This window comes from Vicugna pacos, chromosome 7 (genome assembly GCF_048564905.1).
Source record: "Vicugna pacos chromosome 7, VicPac4, whole genome shotgun sequence".
NCBI classification, from domain to species: domain Eukaryota; kingdom Metazoa; phylum Chordata; class Mammalia; order Artiodactyla; family Camelidae; genus Vicugna; species Vicugna pacos.
In genome coordinates, this window is record NC_132993.1 from 72,323,134 (window position 1) to 72,340,623 (window position 17,490).

Here is a 17,490-nt window from a genome sequence, read left to right on the forward strand (position 1 = left end):
GTATAAAGAAAAATAAATGCCAATCTGACTGCACAGAAAAAAGCATCAAATGGCCCGGATCCTAAAATTATATAGGAAAAGCAAGCAACACCTACCCTTCTAATTAGCTGAATGTATAAAACTATAATTTTATCTTCAGTTATCAGCATAGGAAGAACTGTTTTATTCTATGCACTTGTCACTGGCTGCTTGAAATGACCCAACCAGGAGAAACCACTCAGCAGGGAGACAACACAAACTCCTTCAACATTGCATGATCACAGGGAGTAGGTTTTAGATTTGGAACTGCCTGTGTTTTCTGTTTCTCAAAAAAGTAAAGTTTAAAAGGTACTAATCTAGACAAGTTTTTAAAACACAACTTAATCTTTCTGTTTTTGCTAAATGATACATTTATCTTACTGAGGAAAGATGTATTAGTCTCCTAGCACTGCCGTAGCAAAGTGCCAAAAAACGGGTGACTTAAACAACAGAAATTTATTCTCTCAAAATTCTAGAGGCTGGTAGTTCAAAATCAATCAGCTCTAGGGAAGAATCCTTTCTTATCTCTTCTAGTTTCTGGTGGTTGCCAGTAATCCTTGGTGGTCCCTGGCTCATACTATAGAGGGAACATATCTCAACATAATAAAGGCCATATATGACAAACCCATAGCCAACTTCATACTCATTGCTGAAACGCTGAAAGCTTTTCCTCTAAGATCAGGAACAAGACAAGGATGCCTACTCACTCTAGCTACTTTTATTTAACATGGTATTGGAAGTCTAGCCATAACAATTAGGCAAGAAAAAGAAACAAAAGGTATACAAAATTGAAAAGGAAGAAATAAAACTGTCACTATTTGTAGGAGACATGATACTAAGTATAGATAACACTAAAGACTTCACCAGAAAACTGTTAGAATAAATAAATTCAGTAAATTGCAGGATGTAAAATCAATATATAGAAATCTGTGGCATTTCTATAGACTAATAATAAACGCTCAGAAAGCCAAATTAAGAAAACAATACTATTTACAACTGAAGAAAGAAATAAAAAGAATAAAATACCTAGGAATAAATTTAACCAAGGAGGTGAAAGACCTGTACACTGAAAACTAAAGGCAATGATGAAAGAAACTGAAGAAGACACATCAAAAATTGGAAAGATATTCTATGCTCATGGATTGGAATAATTAATATTCTTAAAATGTCATACCACACAAAGCAATCTACAGACTCAACGTAATCCCTATCAAAATTCCAACAGTGTATTTTACAGAACTAAAACAAGTAATTCTAAAACTTGTATGGAACCACAAAATATCTTGAATAGCCAAAACAACCTTGAGAAATAAGAACAAAGCTGGAGGTATCATGCTCTCTGATTTCAAACATAACTATCAAACCACAGTAATCAAAACAGTATAATACTGGCAAAAAACAAACACATAGATCAATGGAACAGAATTGAGAGCCCAGAAATAAATTACTTACTTACCCATGTGTGGGTTTAAGACAAAGAAGCAAAAAATGTGCAATGGAGAAAGGACAGTCTCTTTAATAAATACTGCTAGGAAATCTGCACAGCCATGCAAAGGATGAAACTAGATCACTATCTTACATCATACCCCAAAATTGACTCAAAATGGATTAATGACTTAAATATAAGAACTAAAATCTTAAAATTGCTAGAAGAAAACATAGGCAGTAACCTCACTGCAGTCAGTCTCACCAATATTTCTGTAGATCTGACTCCAAAGGCAAAGGAAACAAGAACAAAAATTAACAGGATTATATCAAACGAAAAAGCTTCTGCACATCAAAGGAAACCATTATCGAAACAAAAAGGCAACCTACTGAATGAGAAGATATTTGAAAATTATATGTCTTAAATTATATTAAGGGGTTGATATCCAAAATATATAAAGAATTCATACAACCCACCAAAAACAAACAGAAATCCTCATTAAGAATGGGCAGAGGATCTGGATAGACATTTTTCCAAAGAGGACATACAAATGATCAACAGACACGTGAAAAGATGCTCAACATCACTAACCATCAGGATAATGCAGATCAAAGCCACAAAAAAATATCATCTCACACTCGTTAAAATGCCTACTATGGAAATGACAAGAAATAACAAATGCTGGCAAGGCTGTGGAGAAAAGGGAACCCTCATACACCACTGACAGGACTGTAAATAGGTTGCAGCCATTAAGGAAAACATTATGGAGATCCCTCAAAAACTCAAGAATAAAATTACCCTACCACCTGGCTATTCCACTTCTAGGTATTTATTCGAAGAACATGAAAATACTAATTCAAAAAGATATATGCAACCCCATGTTCAGTGCAGCATTATTTACAAGTCAAGATGTGGAAACAACCTAGGGTCCATCGATGGATGAATGGATAAAGGAGTTGTGATATATGCATACACACATAATACTACTCAGCCACAAAAAGAATGAAATTATGGCACTTGCAGCAAACATGGATGGACCCTGACAGCATTATATTAAGTGCAATAAGTCAGATGAAGAAAGACAAATACCATATGATTTTACTAGTATGTGGAATCTAAGAAAAAAACAAAGGAGCAAATAAAACAAAAACAAACCCATAGATACAGAGAACAGATTAGTCGTTGCCAGAGAGGAAGGGGATTGGGAGTGAGCAAAATGGGTACAGTAGGTCAGCAGTGTGGTGATGGATAGTAACTAGACGTGTGGTGTCCATCACCCTGCAGTGTATACAGATGTTGAACTGTAATGCTTTACACCTGAAACTTACACACACACACACACACACACAAGAATGGCAGCCCTATTTACACGTGTTTTTCTTGTATATAATTATCACAGCTCCATTCACATTTCCCCCCAGTTTTCTGTCTCTGTAAATTCTGTCTCCACCACTGTGCTTTACCTCACTAGTCTGATTCTGATATCCTAGTTCTGGTCTGAACCTGGCTTGAATTTGTCAACTTTGGGTACAAACTTGTCATAACTAGCCTAGACAAAGGCAGCAATGATCACAGGGACAGAGCTGGTCTCTCTCACCCTTACCCAATTTCGTGCTTGTGACATTTATAACCACCAGGCAATTCTTACATCATCCAGTAGGTTCAAATGTCACCCCCTTTAGGCCTATACCTTTCCCTGGGAGGCCACAGAAACCACCGCACCCCAACCCCACAGCATTCATGCCGTGTGCTGGAAGGGCTGTTGGGATAACTAGATGTTCAAAGTAAGATATAGTCTAAAACTATAGCAACTACCAAACAAACAAAAAGTATAGAGGATTTTTTTTAACATTTTTTTATTGAGTATAGTCACTTTACAATGTGTCAAATTCCAGTGTAGAGCACAATTTTTCACTTATACATGAACATACATATAATCATTGTCACAATTTTTTTCCACTGTGAGCTACCACAAGATCTTGTATATATTTCCCTGTGCTATACAGTATAATCTTGTTTATCTATTATACATTTTGAAATCCCAGTCTGTCCCTTCCCACCTCCCGAGGATGTTTTTTAAAGGATGTTAAGGGTCCTTTAAAAGATAAGGAAGCAAGGGTACTTAGGATCAAACTGGTCCTCAGGTTAGCATGTTTAGTCAGTCATTCCACAGAGCTGCTGCCTATCTATTATATGCCACAATTTTATCGTATTACTCAAGGATTATTAGGGAAATTTCCTGGAAAATTATTTCATATGAATAAAAAATGAAGAAAATAAAATGCAGAAGTTTTAACTGGCACTTTCTGGAAATACTGTCTGCTTCTATACAAGTCACAGATTGGGAAGGGAGACACCTCCCAAAGAGTGAAAACTCTTCTAATCAATGGAATTAATCAGGAGACAAAAGATAACACAGCCAGATCTCCCTCACAGTCTAGTTTATTAAGAAATAAAGCTAATAAACACTCATTTTAAGAGTTCTCATCATGAATTTTAATATTATAGAGATAAAATGCATATATTTGGATAGGCTTGAAATAGACCATCACTTCACCAAAATTATTATTTGTATGTAATAAATAGAGTCACGGTAAAAAGTATTGAGTGATTTCAGGAAACAATATCAAACTGTTATACTCTACATCAGCTATTTACTCCTGTTAGTAAGGGAAACTGCCTGAATAGTACAAAGATACAATGACAGAATCAACTCACTGGTTCTTTTTATAGGCTCCATGAAATCAGTATCCTTACACTATGACAATACTACCTTGAATATTCAAAAAAATAAATTAGTTGTCTAATAATCAGATGATAGCTTAAGACTCAACATCAGTTTTGGAAAACCTTTAAGTCACTTTAAGAGACACTTGATAGAGATCTTAGATTGGACTTTTGAGTTATTTGCAAAGTATAAAAACTCATTTATTTACAACTTTCCACCAAACCTCCACAGGTACTGAAATACCACGTTCTGTGCCAGAGCAAAAAAGGCAGTAACTCTTCCTGACACTAAGAGACTACAGTAATGATTTCATTAAGGTTTATTCTGAGGAACAAACAGAGTCAGCCCTTATAACTTAGCATATTTATAAGAAAAGGGTCTTCTGTACTTGGCTATTAATGAGTTGGTTACTTCTAGAGATAATCTCAACCTCCATAGTTTACATGTGGGCCCATTTATATCTAGTTTTGGGTCAATGCCAATTGATGTATTGAGGAGAGTTGCTTCAAAGATACTTCTCTTACATTAAACTTATATAAATCCCTTGATTATTGATCAATAATGATTCAGCTCTAACAGCCAAAGATTTATATTGATAATGGTAATTTTTTTGCTTTACTACTTTTTTCAAATATTGCGTTACTTTTATATTGGTGTGAGTTTGACTAATTCCGGGCAGAGAATTATACTCATTTTATAACTATGATAGGCCAGTATCCCAATTCAATATGTGACTTAAAAAAAAAAAGGAATAAATTAGAGATCAGTTATATCATTTAATGAGTTTGTCACAAAACAGCGGCACCTAGTGGTCTATAAAAATCCTCCTCCTAGATGTTTCCAACTTGCCTTCACCATTAATTGACCACTCAGGAGTAGCCTACAATAAAATTTAATGCCAACGTAGATTTTCTAACAGTGATATTTTATTTGTAAACGTGTAGCTCTCACAACTAATTCATATAAAAATGTCTTTGTCCAGTTGGTACTAAAAATAGAAGAGATAGAAATGAAAAGAATCCTTGCTAGAGGAGTTTAAACTGAAAAATTTATGAATATATTGCTTTATGATTAGATATGATAAAATTGTGTGATTCATTTTAGTCATCAACATTCTAAACATCAAACAGATTGAAAGGTATAATTAGAAGGTATAATTAGTAAGGTAGTTTTTAAGTTGGGAGAAATAAGTTTAGGAAATGATTCAAAAACAGCCATAAATATTCATAAAATGAGAAGCTGACGGTCTGAAATGCCTATATATTTTCAAACTATTTCACAATTATGAGACACATATAAATTTGATACTCATTTTAAAAAAAACTAAGAAATAGTACTGCCATATGACTTACCTTCTTCTAATTAAAAAATTACCTAAAATTACTCTAAAAGATTGAAGCACAGATGGTACTCCTTGCTGAGATGAGACAGATTCCATTGGTGTTGAGGAGAGATTAGCTATCAAATCTGTGGAGGCAGTTATACTGGATTTATCAAGCACTTTTCACATGTCTCCTCTGAGTTTCAGACCCTGGAATGCTTGCCCCATCACAGCCACCACTGCAAAATATGGGATCTCCTTCCCTAGAGGCTGCTAGAGAGACCAGGTGACACAACACAGAAGTGCAGAAAGTCTGCTCATGGGGAAAACTTTGACCAATGGTTAGCAAGAGACACAAAGATGACAGGGGATAAATTTCCCAATATTCCTGTCAATGGATTGTTCTATTACCCAGGCTTTCCATGCATGTCTTTTCAAGGCTTAGCAAATAGTGTGGCCAGCAGGGCAACACTACCTGCAACTTCTTTCCAACTGTCTTCCTCACTTCTTTTTCTCTCACTCTTGGTGCCCTGAGATAATATTCCTAAGTAATTAACATGTTAACATGTAGGTATTGTCTCAGACTCTTATTTCTTTTCTAAAGAATCTAAACTAGACAGGGATTTCTGAAGTTCAAGTTACATAAGGAAATAATATATTCTCAAACTTAATCCATACAAATAATATCCTTTATAGTGAACTGGAATAGCTTTAACTTTAATATTTAGCCACATCTACAACTGAACCTACACATTCTTTAAATATATCTTCACAGAGTTGGCATTTACCGAGATAGACTGTGGAGAACATTTTTGTTTTGGTGGTGATGGTGGAGAAATATTAGTAGTTTAGTTTTGAACATTTAAACTTGAGGTAACTATTGGACATCCAAATAGGGATAAAGAGAAGGCTGTTGGTTATACGGGTCTAGATTTCAGAAGAGAGGTCCAGGATGGAGGTATAAATGTAGGAATCCCCGCATACAGACAGTATATCGTATGATGAGATTGGATGAGGTTTCCTAAAGGCCACATGTTAGGGAGAAGATCGTAAAGGACCAAGCCCTAGAAAACTCCCACAACTAGAGGTCAGGAAATAAAGAGGGAAAAGCAAACAGACTAGGAGAAAAACTCAGAGTATGATCTTTTAGATGCCAAGAGGATTAAAAAATAAGTTTCAAGGGGGAGAAAGTCAGCTAATGGACTCAATGATATCGACAAGTCAAGTAAAAACAGAAAAGGACTGAGAACACAGACTGAATGCAGTTAGGAGGATGAGAAGTTCATTAGAACAGATTCAAGAGAGTCTGCGGGGAGGAAAAGTGGGTATATAGACAGCTCACTGAAGGCATTTTGGTCTGGAGGAAAAGAAAAAAATGGGATATAAGCAGGAGAAAGCAATGAGGTTATGGGACAGTTTTTTTCAAAGATGATTTTGAAAAATATGAAAGGAATGACCCAGAACAGAAGGAAAAATGGATGATTCAAGGGAGGAAGAGGAGACTGTCAGTGCAATACTCTCGAGGGAATAAAAGGAGATGGTATCTAGCAGACAACTGAAAATTGGCCCATAATAAATTGAAGAGTTCACCCATAGTAATAGGAATGAATGCAAAGATTCAGATCAGTTTATAGTTTTAGTCTTGTGAGCCCATGTTCAGTCTTTTCTGGTTGCTTCAGTGTTTTTAAAATTGAAGTGCAGTGACAATATGTCAATTTCTGGTGTACAGCACAATGTCCCAGTCATGCGTACACATACATATATTCATTTTCATATTCGTTTTCATTGAAGGTTATTACAAGATATTGAATATAGTTCCCTGTGCTATACAGAAAAAATTTGTTTTTTTAATCTATTTTATAGACGATGATAACATTTGCAAATCTCAAACTCCCAAATTTATCCCTTCCCACCCCCTTTCCTGGTAATCATAAGTTGTTTACTATGTCTGCGAGTCTCTTTGTTTCGTAGATGAGTTCATTAGTGTTCTCTTTTTTCTTTTTTTTTTTTTTTTAGATTCTACATATGAATGATATCATACAGTATTTTTCTTTCTCTTTCTGGCTTGCTTCATTTAGAATGATGATCTCTAGGTCTTTCCATGTTGCTGCAAATGACATTATTTTATTTTTTATGGCTGAGTCATATTCCATTGTATACGTATACCAGCTTCTATTTTCTTAATGAAATAGAAGTCAAATAGCTGAGAGTAAGGATGAAAAAGGAATTGTTGGGTTTGAGAATAGAGCAGAAAGGAAGAAATAGTGTCTAGGTGAATAAGAGAATGAATGGTCTATGAATTGACAATATAGCAATCATGGGCATTAAAGATGACTGTATGTTTTTTTCTAGTTGTGCTCAGCTTTGGAATTACATACAAGGAGTAGGCAGATCATTGGTTTTAACTAGTGATATGGATTAGCCATTCAAATTAAATGAATGAGAAAGTGACAGACAATTGAATATAGAAATGGGAGTAATTACAATGACTGAACATAAGATTTAAACTATGTAAATGAGAGGAGTAAAGGCACAGGGGAGCTGGGAGAGTGAAGTGGGAGGGTGGTATTCTCAGTTCACTGTTGGTCCTAGTGAAAGCAAATAATTTGGGTGTTTAGAGAGTGATCATGAAAGATTTGGGGAAGTACTGAGAGAGGGATAAAGACTACATACGAGGCTGTAACTTATTGGTGTTGACAAAGTCATAATAGCGAGTGCCTGAGGAGGCTGCAAGAGACCACTGGCAGAGAGGAGGTCCAGGAATTAAAAGGCCAGGAGATGAAAAGGGTCATCTATATGGATGTTGCAATCAACAAAAATTTGACAGGAGTAAAGCTGGAGCACGACAATGATTTGAAGAGCCAATGATCCTCGTTTAAGATAAGGAGGATGAGCTGACCTCGGGAGTTACAGATGACAAGAAGGACAGATAATGGGAAATATAAACTGATGACACAAATTTGAAAGTTGGGGCCTTTTAGGGAAGAGAACAGGAAAATGGGCAGGAAGGGGCAAAGAGGAGAAAGGAGGACACCTACTACTCCCATAGGCCTACTGCAAGAAGAGAGTGGAAAAGAAATCAGTCATCACTTGAGAAGACTGAAAAAAGGGAAAGTCTCCAGGGAAAAAACAGGTTTCCATTAAAGCAACATGGTACACTGAAGGTTCACAGAGAAGACTGAGGCTATAGAAGTCTTTATTAATAACCCACCATGAGTTTCAGTGATCACAGCCAGAAGAGATGTGAAGAGTGGAAGATGGGGTCAGAAAAGGCACCAGGCAGAACTACAACCCAAATGATCTTGGAATCTTAGGTTTCTTCTCGTGATCGACATCGACTAGTAGAAGAAAATCCATGAGTCTAGTCCTAATATTTCCAAGGCAGAGTGGTGGCCGAGCTGTAAGCAGACAGAGTGGGAGGGGTGAGAGGTCTTAGGAGGACTATGCTACTTCGGGGCTCCCATTTTTCTCTTGCCATGGAAGCACAGATGTCTGGAGATTAGGGTCTTCCTTCCATGGCAATCTATGTCTCTCTTGACATCTGTAGAAGGAAGCCTGCTGCTACGCAGTGAAGCAGTCCTACCTTGAGCACAGGGATCCAGCACCCTTTGATTGTTGTCCAGGGCAAACTACAGGGAAATGGTCTTCAAGCACATGAGCTCCTGTTGACTACTCCCGAAAGAGGCCCATGGAAAGAACACAGCACTCACAGGAGAACCAGGACTTGTTTGTGTCATGAATTTAACAAGCTCTCCTTTTTCTCTATTTCAGGCAGTCTTTATTTTCATCTGCAAAAGTCTAGAAAGTAGGACGACAGCTCTTTTATTCTCATTCCCTGGAGAGCTTCATTATGACTGTAGCAATATATCTACAATGAAATTATGATATAGTGAAAATTCACAATATCTTTTAAAATTTATTGTATCAGGATGTATTATAATTTCAATTGTTTTAATTGGACTTTTGATAAATATGTCTATTGGAGTCAATTTTCACTTTTGAAATTGATATGAAGTATCCATCATATACTAGTCACTGGTCCACAGGGTGGGATACACTCAACGAATTCACAGTCTAATGAGAGATTATACTTTGAAAGATAATTTCATTTCCCCTATAACATCATGGAGGTATGTAAAAGGATATAAGGGGGAGAGGTTAAGATAGGTAACTCATTTGAGATTTTTTTTGAATCTTTATAATGAAAGTTTTCACACTATTTTCTGCCCCAGCTCATCTGAAGGATGCAACACATTCTCTTTCTATGGCAGTGGCTTTCTATTACAATGATTCTCATTTAAGCATGTGGGATGATGTGTCATCCTATAGGCAATGGATCATAATCTTCAAGTGGGGAGGGGACAGATAGTTGGAAAAGAGTCCACCTCTCAGAGGGGTATCCTCTTTTCTGGAGATAATTTTCTTCCATCATGTGAGAATACTGCTTTGTAGGATAAGCAATTTTAGTTATAATCAATCAGTAAAGCACATTTCAGGGGTATGGTTAGTGCAAAAAATAGGGAAAGCTGGAGGTGGGGGGACACAGGTTGGGAGTGGGTTGTGGCAAGAAGTGAATAGGAGAAAGAGAGACCCAAATACAATATCCCTTAAACTGCATGGTTAGAAGGCTTTGACTGACCTTTCTGAAGGTTATCAAAAACTACTGATGATTTTAAACAATGGCATGATATAATCAGGCATAAATTTTCAAAAGCACATTCTGATTTTTTTAAAAAAAAGGATAAATTTGAGAATGTTTAGACTGGAAATCTGAAGACCAGTTGAAGACATTGCCATCCAAGCAAGGAAAAATGAAGGACTAATCTACAAAAGTGGTAACAGACATGGAAAAGGAGGAATGGATTTGAAAAGATACAGGAAGGAGATTGGGGAAATGATGAATTGGATGTGTGGTGAATGAAGAGAGAAGGACAAATTAGTAATTGTTGAAGGTCTACTATGTGTTTCATGCTAAGTACTTCTACATATGCTACCATTTACTCACACCCCAAACCTGAGGATCTAGTGCTGCCCCCACTCTGACAAAAGAGGAACTTGAAGATCAAAGAATATTTTTACATGCCAAAGATTACCTGTTAAGTAGTGGGAGAGCTAGAATTAAGCCAGATTGCTTTCAAAATACAGACTTTCCCCATTATATCATAATTCCTCCAAAATTACAAAAGTAACAATAGGACTATCAGATCTCTGTCTTGACCAGTTAGGTAAATGGTGGGACCATTAATAAAAGTTTGCAATATTGGATGGAAGTAAAGAGTGACATGTGCATATAAGTTTGAGGCATCTGTGACTTTTACAATTAGATATATAAAGAAGGCATTTGTACGTGCAACTCCAAAGATCAAAAGATACATACTCTGGATGCAGATACACAGTTAGAGTTATTTATCTAAGTTTTCAGTGAGAAGGAACTGAATGATAAGAGAATCCAGTCAGAAATTTGAAGAATAACAGTCTTTGACAGAAGCAGAAAGATCCACAAAGGGGACCAAGACCAAAGAGGCAAAGAACAATGAAAATAAATTATTTTTACAAATAGTAAGAGAGAATAGAGTTCCAAGTGGATTTAATAGTTCACAGGGAAAAATGCAGCAGTATGCTCAAGAAATGTAAGAAATGAAATATTTCCCTTGGCATTGGAAATTAAGTCATCTGCTTCTGGTGAGAAGCAGTTCATTGGGATGATGGAGGCAAAAAAAGAGTACTGGAATTTATTAGGACTGCTTCTTCAAAAAGAGTAAACACAGCCTGGAGAACAACTGGATGCTACAGGTATGTGACTACTTTATATATGACGGTAGGACTGCCTTGTCAGAGATCATGTTTCTGTAACATTTAACTAAATATATTGAAGAAACCAGGAAAAAAAGGAAAAGAAAAGATAGAAACACTCAACAGGAAAACGGTCAAAGAACAAAAGCCGACAATTCACAAAACAAGAAATACAAATTTAAATTTAAGGAGAGAACACTTGATCCTACTGGTGAGCAAAATATTACAAAGTAAACCACAATGAGTTTCTCATTGTTGGCAAACAAATGAACAGAAATGTTTAAAACAATAATAACCCAACACTGGGATGCAAGTTTGTACAACTTTCCTGGAGGCTAGCTGGGCTGTGTATGGTAATACAAGTTTCCAAATGTACATTTACTTTGATTCAGATATTTAATTTTTAGAAAATGTTCTTATATATATATAAAAATGTACATTGATGGGAACAAATACTGAGCTATGAGATTTTAGCTATTATATGCTATTTATATTAGCAAAACTATTACAATTAGACTATCACCATTTTACAATGATGATTAATAGATCTACACATTGATCATCAATGGCTGTTAACATTAGAAAAAGACAGACAATCCAGTATTATGTACCACCTGAGGGCAGCACACCATACTGCCTATGAGATATTATTGCCAAAACACAGACCCTGAATTTGAGCAAAATTCTAGATCTAAGTACCTGTTTCTAAGATAGACACCTGACAGAGGAACTTGTTCAGTGGCATCAGTGATGTAATCAGCAAAATCCACAATGTGAGAAATACAGATCTACTGATCTGTTTTTTATTTTTCTCCCCTCGCCCAACAAATAAATTGCAAGAAAATAAAAAGAGCTATGGAGAGGAATCTATAATATTTTGCGTTTTCTATTCTATTCAATTGATCCATCTGTTTATATACCATACCTCACTCTACTTACTAGTTACAGTGGCTTTATTCTGCATTTTGAGATTCACCCACAAAACAAATATTGAGCACTTACTATATGCTTGGCATATTTAAATATTCATGGTGAATAAGACCTGTAGACATAAGTATCACCAGCCCTCATGAAGCTCATGAAGTCCAGGGATCAGCAGCATTTTTCGTAAATAGTTAGATAGTAAATATTTTAGGCTTTGCAAACCACTCTGTTTTTGTTGCAACTCCTCAACTCTGCTATTAACTCTGAAGTTAGCCAGACCATATATAGAGTGTGCCTGTGTTCTGACACAAATTTAACTTACAAAGACAGGCAGTGGAATGGATGTGGCTGAGAGCTCTAGTTTGCCTACCCTTGCTCCAGGCTGGCAATGCAGTCATAGTGAAAACATATTTTGGAAGTGACAATGAAGATTTAAGAGACTCTACATTTTGTTCTTACCCAGCTCTAGTTCCATGTTGTTTGGGGTTGAGGTAGTATGACTTACATCCTTGTTTGCCCCAGACTGTTCAAGTTTATGCCAGTCACCCTGGTATAACCTGACCCCAACCCCAAACTTCACCTTGTCAAATTCTTTGAAGCTTTTTTTGTTAAAACTGTAAACTTAGGAGCTAAACAATGATCTCCCTCAAAAGGAAAATGAATCAGATCTCAGTTAAGGCAAAACTATGGGAGGGAGATAAAAAGGACAGAGGTAAGTTTCTTTATCGGAGGAGGTTTTCCAGAGGGCATATTAGGAAAGGACTGGAACGGAGGGGAACTGAAATTCTTATTTAATAGTGTCTTAGGTCAGGCTGCTATAACAAGGTACTGTAGACTGAGCGGCTTATACACAACAGAAATATATTTCTCCCAGTTCTGAAGGCTGAAAGTTCAAGATCAAGGCACCCCAGAATGGTTAGGTTCTGGTAAGAACCCTCTTCTGGGCTGCAGACTGCCAGTTTCCCCTGTGTCCTCAGAAGGTAGAAACATAAGAGTTACCTCAGGGCCTCTTCTTATTCGGGCACTAATCCTATTCATAAGGGCTCCACCCTCACAATGCAATCACCTCCCATAGGCCCCTCCTCCAAATACCTTCACACTGAGGATTAGAATTCAACATATAAAATTTGGGAAGGACACAAACATTCAGTCTATAACAAATGGTGTGTATTAAAAAAGAGAGGAAACAGGTGAAGAATGAGAAGTAAAGAAATAAGCTCAGTAAAGGAAAGAGTCTGGGAGAGGAACTAAAGATACACTGATTTCTCTGCAGAGTATTATTGGTAATTTGTGTCTCATTTAAAAAAATTAACCTACTTGCTTCATCCTTACTAAGTTTACCAAGCAAAGCAAGTGCTCTTCAGGCAACAGATCATAAAGGAAGTAATAATCTAATTAAAGAGTCTATTCTCAGAGTATTTACATTCCTATTTGTTAAACATAGTTGGTTTTCAGAAAACAGCTAGAGTTGAGATAAACAGTCAAATTCAGAATGTTTATCCACACCAGATATATAAAGCTACACCCATAATAAGTGTTTCCTGTTGATTTTTTAAGACCAATATTTCCTCTCTACCTGCTGCCTCCTCTCTGTCTGCAAGATCAAGTATCTCCTTGGTAAAGTTTTCCTCTTATCCCCTCCGGCAGGATTAGTCACTCTCTTCACTGCTCCCTGGTGACACTGCATACATACCCCTGGAAACAGACTGGCTGTGGAGAACAGGATGCTTAAGTTTCAAGATGAGCCCCTCCCAAACCATAGTGAGGATCCTGCCACATATGTTTTTGTGAAATTGGCAAATGTAAGAATTTTAAAAACTGGAACTGCATAAGTCACATTTCCCTCCACGCCACCTTCTACTTTGGATTTTTCTAGTGTCCATGGTTTGGGGGAACCTGCAGGCATTTCTGGAATCTGGCTAAGGGGATATGTTGAGTATGGGATTAGTAGCCTGTATTTCCCAGCTTTAATCACTTCCAAACACAGCTGTGTTGTTGCTGGCCCAACAGTTCCAGAAATGGCTTCCAGCTGCCTCCCGTGCTGGCTTACCCAGCCTTGTGAAATGCCTCAACAGCGCAGATCCGAAGTTACATGGTGATATGCAGGCGTCTTTTGGTCAAGTCTATGCATGTGGAGGAGGAAGAAGGATCAGTGCAGGGTCTGCCTGAGTGGCAGAGAGCCTCCTTGGCTGACACCCTCCTTGGGACAGGCTGCACCCGTGACCGAGGCAGGAGGCGGTAGGTGGTCCCTAAGGGCTCTTTAATGGGCTACACACCGGGTTAGCAGAGGCAGTCACCAGCCTGCTTTGTAATCCCACGTGTCCTTTGGCCCAATTTTACTTCCTTTCTTCCTCTTTCAGCTATTAATCTCTAATAAACATTTTATATCCCAGTCTCAGCCTCAGCATCTGCTTCTGCCAATTTGTGGCACTAATTTTGGTTTGGAAAATTCTATCACAAGATAAATTTCCAGAAAATGGTAAAATCATGGCTCTGATACAGATGTGAAAGTGAACATATAGCAAAGAACTTATTTTACTCATGGAATGAGGCAGACGCTACAACTGATTCAAAGTAAAAGTCAAAACAATACAAAGCAGTATGGAATAGAGGTGTGTCAGGATGAACTGCAAATGGAGACAAAACTAGCTTTTCCACAAGGTGGAGAAAATCAATTAAATCACTTCTGGAGGAGATAAAACGTACAATTGTCAATTACCTACAATTTATCAAGGATTGAAAAATAGCTCAAAGACAATGAACCGGGCTGGAATCTGATAGCCTAGAAGAATATACTATAGAAGATACGTACTTTTCCACTGAAACCTCCTTTCTGGGTTGATGTCTTATTTGTAAAAGTGCTTTTCTTCCCATCTCCCTTTTACTTTCGAAAGAAATGTTTAGTCAGCAAATTCTGTCGGGCTTTCAGCACACACATAGATGTCTTAAAAATGCCTTTTTATAAATTTCCAAACAGTTATGATTAAAAAAGAAAAATTTAAAAACCTTAAATGGCTGTAAATGAGTCCCTATAATTGAAAATCAAACACAATATTTGGCCTAATATTTGCCCTATTATTCAAACACGAGCTTTCTACTAACAGAAAGTTAAATGTAAGCAAGCTCATTTGAACAAAAATAGAAAAATATTATGGTCAAACTTAGTGTCTGATAAATGTAAATACTGAATTACATATTGACTAAAATAGAAAATATGGAATATAGGTACATAATCCATGATAATATTGTCAATATGTCGGTGACCTAGGAGGAAGGTTTAGAAATGCATAAAATTATGTCTGACTAGACATCTCTTCAGACCTAATTCATTTGTTTCTTGCAGTATTGTTACAAATTCACAAATGAGATCAGGTTCTGTTGAGGCTTCTGTTTTCAAGTTCAATTTTAAAAGTACAAATTCTGCCATAATTAAAACTGTTAGAGAAAAATGTGAAGTCTTCCAGAAATTTGTAGACCTTAATATTAAATTTTACAAGGCGGGAAATGGTTCACACTGGGTATTTCATTAATATTTTGTAATGTTAATGCTTACATTTTTCCAATTCAAATGTTTGAAGTGTAACAATTGATTTTAAATGATTGATGTGAGTAATTTGAAATGATGTGTTTGATATTTTAAGGGTGCTATTTATTCCTCACAATCCAGTGATGTGTATGAGTGGTTATTTGTACCATTCTTTCATACTGCATGAAAGAATAGAGTTCTTTGTATTCAAGAAGATATTTGGAAGCTTGTTCTAAAGATACAAAATTGCTCTTGGAAAACACTAAGAAAAAACAGGCCATATTGTTCTTCCTCAAAGAGCACAAAAGGCAATCAAACAAGTGAACTAGAATATGGTAATTATTGAGAATGTTGATAGTACCCATAAGAAGATTAAACCACAGAAGATAAGTGCTTTTCTGGGGATGAATTTTCTGAAAAAATCTATTAAGTGGGGGTGGGGAGAGGGTGGCAAACTTTTGCTACCACCTTGCACAAAACAATCCATTTGAGCAACCTACCAAGTCATATTTCTTGATTTAGCTTACAGAGCTTGAAGGCACCATTGATTACTGGAGAGATAACAAGCATGAGAAAAAGAAAAAAAAAAGAGACAGGTAAAATGAAGATAATAAAGATGCTATTTCCAGAAGAGCTCTGATGTGTCAGGATTTGAAGAAGCAGAAACCTCTGCATTCCATTTAGTTTACCAGACAGCCTCCAACAATGAAGATGAACTAAAGAAGCGGGGAAATAAATGCCCTCGATATTAACTCCCTTACATTTATCTTTTCTTCAGAAACTCCTTGGAGATCAGAGGATAAGACCTGATCTTCATATTCACGTTTTTGTAACTTTAAAATGGATTTCTCTGCTGCTCCTCAGATCCTGACAACTAAATCCATAATGCAAATACTCAGAATGCTAGATTTTAAAGAAAAAGGAACAAAGCAAAAACCTTTATTCTAGATTAATATATATTTGTTATATCAGTAGCTTTCAAGGTTAAACAATCACATTATAATTTAGAACTGTAGTTTTAGAGTGGGAGATAACTTGCTGGCATGTGAAGCACCCTTGCACTGGCCTCAGATGATGCATTTTGCTGACTAACTCTATTACTGATGAAAACATCAAGGAGGCTCTTCACTGGGCTGTGAAATAGTGTGACTATTTTAAATTGCTCTAATTCTTTTTACTTTTCCAACCCTCCTATTTTTGACAAAACTGAGTGCTATGGTATGTTTGTGTCAGCCCCCAGATTCATATGTTGAAATTCTAACCCCCAAGATGATGATACGTTTGGGAGGAGATTCGGTCATGAGGGTAGAGCGCTCACAAATGGGACTGTGCCCTCCATGGGAAGATACTGCAGAAGTCAGAAGTCTGCAGCCCAGAAGAAGGCCATCACCAGAACTTGATCATGATGGCACTCTGACCTTGGACTTCCAACCTTCAGAAATGTGAGAAATAAATACCTATAGCGTACAAGCCACCCAGAGTCTGTTTTTGCTTTGTTTTCTTACTCCAGCCTGAACTAAGACACCAAAGTATTTTCAGTTCGTTTTAAAGTATAAAAACAGCTACAATATACTTCCACTCTTTAAAACAGTGAAATAATGATTTACAGTTACTATTTCGTGGTTGTAGTGGAAAGCCTCCTGAGAAGTCCCTTTCTTTAAACATAAACATGGATGTATCATCTTAAATCACCTAGCTCATGGTATCTACTAATTATGATTATTAACATGGCCCATGACTTAAGGATATAATAT

At 36.7% G+C, this 17,490-nt stretch overlaps 1 long non-coding RNA gene across 1 annotated transcript in view; it reads left to right on the top strand.

The window, feature by feature from the left end:
• LOC140697446 (uncharacterized) overlaps positions 1-17,210 on the top strand; it is a 30,126-nt gene extending 12,916 nt beyond the window's left edge. The window contains exons 3-4 of the long non-coding RNA XR_012074552.1: positions 16,259-16,332; positions 16,970-17,210. This is a non-coding gene — a long non-coding RNA (uncharacterized lncRNA). The remainder of the gene's footprint in view (positions 1-16,258; positions 16,333-16,969) is intronic.
• The last annotated feature ends 280 nt before the right edge of the window (positions 17,211-17,490 follow it).